Raw genomic sequence first — 13922 nt, forward strand, 5'->3', positions numbered from 1 at the left:
AAGAACACACTGTGTAAATATGCAGTGGCGGCTGGGCCTGAGGCGGATTGCAGTTTTGCGCATGTCCTTCCACCACCGAGGATTGCAGGGCGCTTCAGTTTGCCTCCTGTTGCTTCCTCCTCCTACTCTGCTTCCTCATCCTCTACCAGCTCCTCATCCGGTCAGCGTAACACCTTCACCACCACTTCAGCACAGACAGGGGTAAACAACAGCAGGCAGTTTTAAAACTTATCTGTTTGGGAGACAAACCCCACACCGCGCAGGAGCTGTGGACGGGCCTTGAACAACAGACCGATGAGTGGTTTGTGCCAGTCAGCCTCAAGCCCAGCCTGGTGGTGTGCAATAATGGGCGAAATCTCGTAGAAGCTCTGGGACTAGCTGGTTTTACGCACATCCCTTGCCTGGCACATTTGCTGAATTTGGTGGTGCAGAGATTCCTTAAAAATTATCCTGACATGTCAGAGCTGCTGCATAAAGTGCGGGCCGTCTGTGCGTGCTTTCGGCGTTCTCACCCTGCTCCTGCTCGCCTGTCAGCGCTGCAGCGTAACTTCTGCCTTCCCGCTCACCGCCTCATATGCGACATGCCCACAAGGTGGAACTCCACCTTTCACATGCTGGCCAGACTGTGCAAGCAGCAGCAGGCGATAGTGGAGTTTCAGCTGCAGCATGCACGGGTGAGTCGCTCGGCAGAACAGCACCACTTCACTACCAATGACTGGGCCTCCATGCGAGACCTGTGTTCCATGTTGCTCTGTTTCGAGTACTCCAGCAACATGGTCAGTGCCGATAACGCCGTTCTCAGCGTTACTATCCCACTTCTATGCCTCCTTGAAAAAACGCTCCTGGAGATGATGGAAGAGGATGTGGCACAGGAGGAGGAGGAGGAAGAGGGATCATTTCGTAGGGTTTCCGGCCAGTCATTCCCAAGTGACTCCGAGGGTGGGTTCCTGCACCCACAAACTCAAGGTGCACAATTGTCCAGCCAGGGCACAGTTCTGGAGGATGAGGAGGAGGAGATGCAGGAGGAGGAACCATGTTCACAGCAGGGTGGCACCCAGACCAGCTCATGGCCATCACTGGTGCGTGGATGGGGGATACTTAGGACACAGACGATACACCTCCCACAGAGGACAGCTTTTCGTTGCCTCTGGGCAGCCTGGCACACATGAGCGATTACATGCTGCAGTGTCTCCGCAACAACCGCCGAGTTGCCCACATTCTAACTTGTGCTGATTACTGGGTGGCCACGCTGCTGGATACCCATTACAAGGACAACGTACCGTCCTTAATTCCCTCACTGGAGTGTAGACGCGCTGCTAGTGGCATTCCCACCTGACAGCAGGGGCACAGTGGAAGCACAAGGCTAAGGCAGAGGACGAGGAAGAGGTCGCCAACGCAGCTGGGGCACCGCAAGCACCTCAGTAGGCAGGGTTAGCATGTGGAAAAGCTTTGTCAGCACGCCACAACAACTAGCACCACCAGCTGATATAGAACATCTTAGCAGGAGGCAGCATTTCACCAACATGGTCGAGCAGTATGTGTGCACACACACTGAATGACGGGTCTTCCCCCCCCTTCAACTTCTGGGTCTCCAAATTGGGCACATGGCCTGAGCTTGCCCTTTACACATTGGAGGTGCTGGCCTGCCCTGCAGCCAGTGTATTATCTGAACGTGTGTTTGGCATGGCAGGGGGCGTCGTCACAGACAAGCGCAGCCACCTGTCCACAGCCAACGTGGACAAGCTCACGTTCATTAAAACGAACCAGGCTTGGATTCCCACAAGACTTGTCTGTACCTTGTGCAGAATAGACATTTATACCACCATCAAGCATAAATTCTTGTACTCAAGTCAAGTGCAATGATTCTTTGTTTTCTTTTTTTTTTTTATTTGTCCCATTATTTTGCGGGCTACCTACCCCCAAAAAAAATATAAAAAAATAAAAATGTTGGCTACCTCCTCCTCCTCTATTGCTGCCTCCACCTACAACACCACATTCACCGCCTCCTCAACCTCCGACTCCATATCCACCTCCTTCTCTGAGTTGCAGGTTAATAATTTGTAATTTTTTGTTATTTTATTTTATTATGTTATTTCCCTATCCACATTTGTTTGCAGAGCAGTTGCCATGCTATAAGCACATTTTACTGCCTTTTACATCCCTCTAGCCTTTTCAAGGACAATTTTAGAGCCATTTTAATGCAAAAAAAGTGCCCTAAATTTAAAAAAAAATCTTATTTTCAATTGTTGGGTGACATTTTCAATTTTTGGCATATACAAACCCCTGCTGTGCCTGGGTGACAGGGGCCTTAATCTCTCAAAATACTCTGTTCTATTGCTGGGTGACAAGAACCCACTTTTGCCATGAATGAACCCCTGCTGTGCCTGGGTGACATGGGCCTAAATCTCTCAAAATCCTCTGTTCTATTGCTGGGTGACATGAACCCCCTTTTGCCATGAATGAACCCCTGCTGTGCCTGGGTGACATGGGCCTAAGTCTCTCAAAATCCTCTGTTCTATTGCTGGGTGAAGATAAACCCCCTTTTGCCTTGATTGAACCCCTGCTCTGCATTGCTGACAGGGAACTAAATTTAGTGAAAACATCTGTTACTGATTGGAAGATGCGCTACTACAAGAGCACGCTGATGATAGCATTCCCACCTGACAGCGGGGGCACAGTGGAAGCACAAGGCGAAGGCAGAGGAGGAGGAAGAGGTCGCCAATGCAGCTGGGGCACCGCCAGCACCTGAGAAGGCAGGGTTAGCATGGCCAAAATGTGGAAAAGCTTTGTCAGCCTTGGAGGTGCTGACCTGCCTTGCAGCCAGTATATAGTGTGAAGGTGTGTTTATCACGGTAGAGAGCATTATCACAGGCTGCATCCAATGTGGACAAGCTTACGTTTATTAAAATGAACCAGGCATGGACCCCACAGGACTTGTCCGTACCTTGTGCAGAATAGACATTTATAACAGCCTCAACCATCCATTCTTGTACTCAAGTGCACTTATTCTTTGTTTTATTTTGTTATATGTCCCAATATTCTGAGGGATACCCCAATTTAAAAATAAAAAATAACACAAATCAGTGTTGGCTACCTATTCCTCCTTCACTGCCGCTCCCACCTACACCGCCACGTCAACCTACACCTAGAGATGTCCCGAACAATTTGCCGGCGAACATCGCTTGTTCGCATTCGTCGAGGCAGGCGAACATATGCGATGTTAGGTCCGCCCCTATACGTCATGATTGAGCAAACTTTGACCCTGTACCTCACAGTCAGCAGACACATTCCAGCCAATCAGCATACCCTCCCTCCCAGACCCTCCCACCTCCTATCAAAAAGCAAGGACAGCATCCATCTTAGATTCATTCTGAATCTGCAGTGTTAGTTAGAGCAGGGAGAGTGCTGCTGCTGCTGAATTAATAGGGAAATCGTTAGCTAGGCCAGTGTTCTGTGTCCACTCTAGTCCTCAAAGACTCATCTGCTGTAAGGACAGCGTCCTGACAGCACCCCAAAAAGCCCTTTTTAGGGCTGGTACATCAGTCTGCTTTTATTTTATTTTTTCTATATATGTATATTGCAGTTGTCTGCCCGTTTGTGAGAGGCCACAAGCCCACAGACTGTACTGTGTGCACACCACTCATATCGGGTGGCACAGTACCTTGCAGATAAAAAAGTAATTTAATTTTCACACTTCAATATAATTGCAGTTGCCTGCCAGTGTGTGTCAGGCCCACAGACTGTACTGTGCCCACTGCCAGTGCCTACCACTCATATCGAATGGCACAGTACCTTGCAGATAAAAAAGTCATAACATTTTTCCTCTGTAATATAATTGCAGTTGCCTGCCAGTGAGAGTCAGGCCTACAGACTGTACTGTGCCCACTGCCCACCACTCATATAATTGCAGTTGCCTGCCAGTGTGTCAGGCCCACAGACTGTACTGTGCCCACTCCCCACCACTCATAGGGTGGCACAGTACCTTCTACACATAGTACCACTAATCTAAAAAAAATGACAGGCAGAGGCAGGCCACCCCGTGGGGCGGTCGTGGTGCTGTGATTTCCTTTTCCATCAACACTAGCACCACAGCCGCTTCACTTGATCTGTCAGAGGAGTTATTTACACATCAGTTGGAAGAAATGAGTGATGCACAACCATTATTGCCAGAGGATGTATATAACAGGGATATGTCTCAGTCAGGCAGCATTACACACATGGACGTATGGTGTGATGATGATGTTGTACCCGCTGCTGCTTCCTTTGCTGAGTTGTCAGATACAAGTGAAGCGGTTGATGATGACTATGTGTCCGTGGATGTCACGTGGGTGCCCGCTCGAAGAGAAGAAGAACAGGGGGAAAGTTCAGATGGGGAGACAGAGAGGAGGAGGAGATGAGTTGGAAGCAGGGGGAGGTCGTCGCAAGGAGCTAGTTGCACAGTCAGACAGCATGTATCAGCACCCTGGGTCAGCCAGACAGCACACCAATCAATGCATGCTGTTGCCACCACCAGAATGCCGTCATTGCAAAGCTCAGCAGTGTGGCATTTTTTGTATGTGTCTGCCTCTGATAACAGCGATGCCATTTGCAACCTGTGCCAAAAGAAACTGAGTCGTGGGAAGTCCAACACCCACCTAGGTACAACTGCTTTGCGAAGGCACATGGTCTCACATCACAAACGCCTATGGGATCAACACATGATGAGTACAAGCAGCACACAAACTCAAAGCCACCATCCTCCTCCTGGTCCAGCATCTTCAGCCACGTCAACCACTGCTGTCCTCCTTGCCCCCTCTCAACCACCCGCCACTCCGCCTCTCACCTTCAGCAGTTCCTGCTCATCTGCCCACAGTCAGGTGTCTGTCAAGGAAATGTTTGCGTGTAAAAAGCCAATGTCACAGTCACCCCCTTGACCGGTGTCTGACAGCTGACTTGTCGGAACTCTTAGCCTGCCAGCTTTTACCATACAAGCTGGTGGAGTCTGAGGCCTTCAAAAAATTTGTAGCTATTGGGACATCGCAGTGGAAGGTACCCGGCTGAATTTTTTTTTCACAGAAGGCATTCCCCAACCTGTACTCTATTGTGGAAAAGCAAGTCATGGCTGAAGTCATGGAAATGTCTGGCACACAGTGTTGGGGCAAGGGTCCATCTGACCACTGATGCCTGGTCTGGAAACACGGTCAGGGCAGGTCCTCTTCTGCTGCTGCGTCTTTTTACACATCAACTGCACCCCCCCCCCCCCAGCTCCCCAGGGGCTATTCCACATCCCGGATACAGTGTCACGCCGTCTTGGGGTTGACTTGCCTGAAAGCAGAGAGTCAAACCGGACCAGCACTCCTGTCCGCCCTGAACGCACAGGTGGATCAGTGGCTGACCCCGCACCAACTGGAGATCAGCAAAGTGGTGTGTGACAATGGAAGTAATTTGTTGGCGGCATTGAATTTGGGCAAGTTGACACATGTGCCGTGGATAGCACATGTGTTGAATCTGATCGTACAACGCTTTGTGCATAAGTACCCAGGCTTACAGGACGTCCTCAAGCAGGCCAGGAAGGTGTGTGGCCATTTCAGGCGTTCCTACATGGCCATGGCGCAGTTTTCCAATATTCTGCGACGAAACAACATGCCAGTGAGGCGCTTGATTTGCGACAGCCTGACACGTTGGAATTCAACACTCCTAATGTTCGACCACCTGCTCCAACAAGAAAAAGCCGGCAACGAGTATTTGCATGACCGGGGTGCTAGGACAGCTCTGCGGAGCTGGGAATTTTTTGCCACGTTACTGGATGCTCATGCGCAATGCCTGTAGGCTCATGCGTCCTTTTGAGGAGGTGACAAACCCAGTCAGTCGCACCGAAGGCACCATCAGCGACATCATCCCATTTGTTTTCTTCCTGGAGCATGCCTTCCGAAGAGTGCTGGATCATACCGTAGACGAGCATGAAGAAGAAGAGTTGTGGTCACCATCACCACCAGAAACAGCCTTATCATCGCTTGCTGGACCTGCGGCAACGCTGGAAGAGGAGTCTGAGGAAGAGGAGTCAGAGGAGGAATTTGGCTTTGAGGAGGAGGAAGACCAACCACAGCAGGCATCCCAGGGTGCTCGTTGTCACCTATCTGGTACCCGTGGTGTTGTACGTGGCTGGAGGGGAAGAACAGACCTTCAATGTGATCAGTGAGGACAAGGAACGGGACATGAGTAGCTCGGCATCCAACCTTGTGCAAATGGGGTCTTTCATGCTGTCATACCTGTTGAGGGACGATCGTATAAAAAGGCTGAAGGAGAATGACCTGTACTGGGTGGCCACGCTACTAGACCCCCGGTATAAGCAGAAAGTGGCTGAAATGTTACCGAATTACCAGAAGTCGGAAAGGATGCAGCAGTTCCAAAACAAGTTAAAATGTATGTTTTACACAGCATATAAGCGTGATGTCACCAGCACAACGGGAATCTAACAGGGGAATAGGTGAAAGCAATCCTCCTCCTACCACGACCAGGACGCTTTACAGACGTGTTGTTGATGGAGGACATGCAGAGCTTTTTAAGTCCTATGCATCGCCACAGCCCTTCGGGGTCCACCCTCAGAGAACTACTCGACCGACAGATAGCAGACTACCTCGCCTTAACTGCAGATATCGACACTCTGAGGAGCGATGAACCCCTTGACTACAGGGTGTGCAGGCTTGACCTGTGGCCTGAGCTATCCCAATTTGTGATAGAACTTCTGGCCTGCCCCGCTTCAAGTGTCCTGTCAGAAAGGACCTTCAGCGCAGCTGTATTGTCACTGAGCAGAGAAGTCGCCTAGGTCAAAAAAGTCTAGATTACCTCACCTTTATTAAGATAAATGAGGCATGGATCCCGAAGGGACTGACAGTGGGGGATGCAATTGACTAAAAAAAGGCCTGATGAGATGCCTTGGGCTAAAAATGGTCCACACGCTGCTGTATTTAATCTCTGCATGCCAGATCACTTGCGTGACTTCTCCGCCACCAACTAGGGTTCAAGCCGCAATGTTTTAGTGCACTTTCTGCCTGCAAAACAACAATTATGTAACAATACCTAATTTTTCAGGCATGTGTACATGCCTAATTTTTCTGGCCTCTGGTGCTGCACTGTGGCTGCAAAAACAAAACAAAACAAGGCACATACATGTGTCAATTCCCCTTCGTGATCGTTACCTTGTTGTGGTGAAGGGGCTTGCGTATCAGAATGAAGCGATCACCTCTATGAGTGTGTTGGCAATGTTGGCACACCCCAGATGATAAGGTCGTTGCTTCATTGTGAACAGACCAAAAGCGATTGGCTGGATAATTTTTCATAGAAAAAACATTAATTTTCTTTGTGATCATCTAAGGTGATCATTAAAGCCTACTAGGCCAAAAATGGACCCACACTGCAGAATCATTGTTTTCTGGGTCACTTAACTGTCTTAAGGCTTTGAAAAACCGCCATCACCTGCAATCTCCCAAACGTGCGCATGAGCACAGTCATCACTACACCAAGATTGACGCATAGAGGAATAAAATGTGTGTCATGAATGTGTCAACTATTGACAACTCTTTGCGGTTGTCTAAAATCTATTCCATACACCGGCCCCTGATAGGGGACAAAACAGAGATTAAACTGGTAAGAACAGATTTTTTTTATATAAAAAAAAAAAAAAAAAGAGGACAGCCTCTGCGGAGTTGGGTAATTTTTGGCCGCGTTACTGAACGCTCATGCACAATAGCTGTAGGCTCATGTGTCCTTTTGTGGAGGTGACAAACCTGGTCAGTCAAACCCAAGGCAACATCATCGACCTCATCCCATATGCGTTTTTTCTGGAGCGTGCCCTGCGAAGAGTGCTGGATCAGGCCGTAGATGAGCATGAAGAGGAAGAGTTGTGGTCACCATCACCACCAGAAGCAGCCTTGTCGTCATAGGCGTGCGCACGGGGTGTGCCGGGGGTGCCTGGGCACACCCTAATCATCACCTCCGTGCTGCACTGCCATCTGCCAACTCCTGATGCGATCCTTCACTAGTGGTCTGAAGCCTATGAGACAGTAGAGCGCTAGAATGGATTTGCTCTAGGGAGGTATGATGTCGGGAAAGAGGCGGAGTCTCGTCATACAGGGGGCGGGGCCTCAAGATATGCAGGATATTGGAGAGAGGAGCATAAGCCATAGGTAAGTCTGTGGAGGAGAAGAGTGACTGTTATATGGACTTGGGGGGCTTTTTGCAGGGGCTGAAGGGAGGAGGAATAATCATTGTACACTGGAGACTGTTAGAGGGGTCTGAAGAGAGGGGGGTGAAGTGATATTATTTACAAGGGGACTGTATGCTGGAGAGGCTAAAGGCAGAGAGAGAGTGATGTATTTTACATGGGACTGTATGCTGGAGGGGCTAAAGGCAGAGAGAGTGATGTATTTTACATGGGACTGTATGCTGGAGGGGCTGAAGGCCGGGGGAGGTTTGTATTTTACATGGGACTGTATTTTGGAGGGGCTGAAGGCGGGGCGTGATGTATTTTACATGGGACTGTATGCTGAAGGAGCTCAAGGCAGGCAGCGAAGAGAGGAAGGGTGATATTATTTACATGGGACTGTATGTTGGAGGGGCTGAAGGCAAGGAGTGATGTATTTTACATGGGACTGTATGCTGGAGGGGCTAAAGAGCGCCATAATTATTACTATTCGGGCCATTCACACGTCCGTAGTGTTTTGCGGATCCGCAATACACCCGGCCGGCACCCCCATAGAACAGCCTATTTTTGTCCACAGCTGCGGACAAGAATAGCACATGTTCTATTTTTTTCCAGAGCCACGGACCGGAAGTTCGGCAGGCCGCTCCGGAAATGCGGATGCGAAGAGCACACTGTGTGCTTTTTCCGCATCCATTCCGTCCCCATAGAGAATGCATGGGCCCGCACCCATTCCACACAATTAGCGGAATGGATGCAGACACATTTTGCGGACGTGTGAATGGAGCCTAATACAGAGGGGGCCATTATAATATTAAAGGGAACCTGTCACCAGGATTTTGTGCATAGAGCTGGGGACATGGGCTGCTAGATGGCCACTAGCACATCCGCAATACCCAGTCCCCAGAGCTCTCTGCGCTTTTATTGTGTTAAAAAACTGTTTTGATCCTTATGCAAATGACCTGATATAAGTCCTGTATCCAGAGATGAGTCAAGCGGAAAGGAGCCCAGCACCGCCCCGCGTCCTCCGAATCTCCTCCTTGCTGGCTGACGTCACAGAGCTGGAGCGCCGAAATCTCGCGATGCGCGAGCTAGCGCATGCGTAGTTCGTTCCCTGTGCTGATGCCAGTACAGGGAATGAACATGATGCCGACACTGCGCATGCGCTAGCTCGCGCATCACGCGATTTCGGCGCTCCAGCTCTGTGACGTCAGCCAGCGAGGAGGAGATTCGGAGGACGCAGGGCGGTGCTGGGCTCCTTTCCGCTTGACTCGTCTCCGGATACAGGACTCATATCCGGTCATTTGCATATGGATCAAAACTGTTTTTAACACAATAAAAGCGCAGAGAGCTCTGGGGACTGGGTATTGCAGATGTGCTAGTGGCCATCTAGCAGCCCATGTCCCCAGCTCTATGCACAAAATCCTGGGGACAGGTTCCCTTTAAGAATAATAATAACACAGAGGGGCCAGTATATATTATAATTACACAGAGGGCATTATACTTCTGGGCACTACGGGTGGAGGGGAGGTCTGTTATCTGAGGATGATAGTAAAGTGAGAAATCTAACCATTTTTCTGTGAAACTCTGCAGAGTCGCGGCTGAAAGAAGGTATCATGGCGGTCTTATGTCCGAATGAAGACGTTGAGGAAGGTCTACATCACAGGAGATGTCACTGGAGGTAACAGGTATGTGCTGCTGTACTCTACTGTATAGTGTGTACCATTATATGTAATGCCCATCCACATATCTGTTTAGGGGGGGGTGGCTATAGGATTTGGCCCACACTGCCGAAGCCTGCCCCCAGACTTCAGGTCACACTGTACGTGTTCTGAATTCTGGGGCCTCACACCCATCTACTACATTATCTGTACTCACAGAGTTACCACTGTGTTATCTGTGGTATTACATAGGACTGCAGGTGACATCTGCTACATTATCTGTACTCAGTTATCACTGTGTTATCTGTGGTGTTTCATAGGACTGTAGGTGACATGTACTGCATTATTAGTAAAAAGGGACGTGTTCACAGGTTGGGGGGGGGGGGGACAATACTTGGCTTGCCCCGGGTGCTGGCAACCCACGCTACGCCACTGGAACTCTGCCCTGTATGTTCCCTGCTGCTTGCTACCCCTCCTCAATTACACCTCTGTATAATGTACCCTGATACCCCTCAGTTATATGATACCGTATAACTGAGGGGTATCAGGGTAAATTACAGGGGGTAATATAACTGAAGGATCAGGGTAAATTATACAGGGGGTAAAACTAAGGGGTATTAGGGGTACATTATTATACAGGGGTAATATAACTGAGGAGGGCTATTTCAGGCGACATGATTAAGGGGTAATATAACTTATATAATATAAGTTATATTACCCCTGTATAATGTCCCTGATAGCCCTCCTCAGTTATATTACTCCTGTATAATTTACTCTGATAGCCCGTTAGTTATATTACCCCTGTATAATAATATACCCTGATACCCCTTAGTGTATTTGTGTGTGTGTGTGTATATATATATATATATATATATATATATATATATACATATACATACACACGCGCGCGCGGCGTGTGTTTGTGCTTTAGGGTGCACACCCTAATGCAATAGGCTGCGCACGCCTATGCTTGTCGTCGTCGATTGCTGGACCTGCGGCAACGCAGAGAGAGGAGTCTGAAGAAGAGGAGTCAGAGGAGGAAGGTGGCTTTGAGGAGGTAGAAGACCAACCACAGCAGGCGTCCCAGGGGGCTTGTTGTCACCTTTCGGGGACCCTTGGTGTTGTACGTGGCTGGGTGGAGGAATAAACCTTCAATGACGTCAGTGAGGACAAGGAACCAGACATGGCTAGCTTGGTATCCAACCTTGTGCAAATGGGGAGTTTGCAGTTGTGCAAATGGACTGTTTGCGGTGCATTAAACGGAGAGTTTGGTCTGTCAGAGTTTGGTCTGTCACTGTGAAGCGGGCGTAACCCTTACACTACCTGATCGATACAACATCATACCTGATCGTATACACACACTGGAAGTTTTAAAGCACGCTATTCCAAACAATTTAGCAATGTTAGGTGATTTATGCCCTTTATGGATTAAAACCTGACTCTGCGTCAACTACGTAATTTTCCATGGGAGTTTTGCCATGGATCCCCCTCCGGCATGCCACAGTCCAGGTGTTAGTTCCCTTGAAACAACTTTTCCATCATTATTGTGACCAGAAAGAGTCCCTTTGGGTTTTAAAATTTGCCTGCCTATTGAAGTCTATGGCGGTTCGCCCGTTCGCGAACATTTGCGGAAATTTGCATTCGCCGTTCGCGAATGGAAGATTTTATGTACGCAACATCTCTAACTACACCGCCACATCCACCCATCCACCGCCTCCTCAACCTCCTACTCCTAGATCCAGATTGTTATTTTAAATTTTTCAGTTTTTCATGTTATTTTAAGTCATTTCCCTATCCACATTTGTTTGCAGAACAGTTGCCATGCTCTTAAGCACATTTTGATGCCTTTTGCAGCCCTCTAGTCCTGGGGTTCGGGGTCAAGTTCGGGTCACGAACCCAAACTTTTTTTCCAAGTTCGGCCGAACTTGTCGAACCTGAACATCCAGGTGTCCGCTCAACTCTAATCTACAATACTCATGAACAGCGCCATCTATTGGATTCATAGTCTTGTCATAAGACTATGAAACCAATAGATGGCGCTGTTCATCTTGCTGGGGCACTAGTAAGTGGGGCACTCTATGCAACAGAGTCCAGACACTGTGTAGCACTCAGCCTATAATAGCCTACGCTAACACTGAGGTGTATATCGGATTGCTGCTATCATTCACACATTTTCTAGCACTTTATCTCCGGTATTATAAGCTTGCTAGGGTGTATCTGAGGACTATTGCCCTGCTTGTAATGACTTATGAACAGCGCCATCTATTGGTTTCATAGTCTTATGACAAGACTAATAGTCTTGTCATAATACCCATAGTCTAATATTTTTGTCATAAGACTATGAAACCAATAGATTGCGCTGTTCATGACTCAAGCGCAAATGTGGGACAAATTATTGAAGCGCAAATGTGGGACAAATTATTGAAGCACAAATTATTAAAGCACAAATGTGTGACAAATTATTGAAGCGCAAATGTGGGACAACTTGTTAAAGCTTAAGCATTGAATGAAAGGAGATGGCGCGCATCAATTAAAGAAGAATTTCTTAAATTTTATTCCCTGTCACCTATGCAGAGCAGGTGTTTATTCACGTCCAAAATTGTAAAATGTCAACCCAAAAATGTAACAGAAAAATTTGTGAAATGTATTAACCTGTCTACTTCGTAGAGCAGGGGTCTATGACAGAAATAATTTGTTTAATGTCACCCGAAAATGTAAAAGAAAAATGTGTGAAATTTATTAAGCTGTCAACTAGGTAGAAGAGGAGTATACAGGTCCTTCTCAAAAAATTAGCATATTGTGATAAAGTTCATTATTTTCTGTAATGTACTGATAAACATTAGACTTTCATATATTTTAGATTCATTACACACAACTGAAGTAGTTCAAGCTTTTTATTGTTTTAATATTGATGATTTTGGCATACAGCTCATGAAAACCCAAATTTCCTATCTAAAAAAATTAGCATATTTCATCCGACCAATAAAAGAAAAGTGTTTTTTTTTTTTTGTATTAAATACTTTTATTTTATTTTCTTTCCTTCATCATGTATAAAAAGTTCAAAAACAAGACATAACAATAAGCAGTAATTCAACAGGACATGAACAAAGATAATTCTTGCATATACACATGCGTTTGTTGCTCACTTATCCTTAGACATCAGAAATATATCCCTATCCTGTTTCTTTCCTCGTGTCATATACAAAAGAGAAAAATAAAAAAAACAATTTAACCCCTACCCTACCCCCCCCCCCCCATGGTTGTCTTGATAGATACCGCGAATAGTGAGAAAAGGGGAGAAAATGAGGCAAAGAAAGAATATATAAATACATAGCAGAGAAGAGATTGATTTCATGATCTCACATCAGAGTTCTTTCCTTTTCTTTTTCTCTTTCCTCCCTCCCCTCCTTCCTTCCTCTTTCCTTCCCTTCCCTCTCTCTCCTGTCTCTTCTCTTCCCTGTTCCACTTCCTCCGTTTATTTATTTGTGGGTGCCGGCATATTTGTATCTACGTACCCTCCCACATAGGTTCTTCCATGCTTCGATGTTTGGTGGTGTGTCCGCCCCCCACTCCCTAGCCACTACAACCCGCGCCAGCATTAATCCTTTGGCCCATTTCCTTTCTATTTCTGTGTCAAAACCAATTTTGCCAATATATCCTAGTACCGCCGTAGCGATCTCCATTGGAGCTGAGCACCCAGTTGATCTGGTCAGCTCCCGAAAAACCTCAGTCCAGTAATCCTGCATTAGGGGGCAATGCCAGATCAAGTGAGTGAAGTCCGCGTTGTCCCTCCTACACTTCCAGCATCTAGCATCCCTTGTTTTATACATCCTACTCAACACCCATGGGGTGATGTAGGTGCGATGGACAATAAAGAACTGTATCAGTCGAAAATTACTCGATACTGTGCTTCTTTTAATACTTTTATAGATACAACTCCAATCTAACGCATTAGGTTCCACTTCTAGTGCCCATTTTTGCTCACTATTAAACTTTATCACTCCCCCTAAACCCCTTTTAATTTTTTTATATATCTGTGAAATAGATATTTTGGTCCCCTTATTGAGGCAACAAAATTCTAC

Source organism: Bufo gargarizans, chromosome 6, assembly GCF_014858855.1.
Source record: "Bufo gargarizans isolate SCDJY-AF-19 chromosome 6, ASM1485885v1, whole genome shotgun sequence".
Taxonomy (NCBI): domain Eukaryota; kingdom Metazoa; phylum Chordata; class Amphibia; order Anura; family Bufonidae; genus Bufo; species Bufo gargarizans.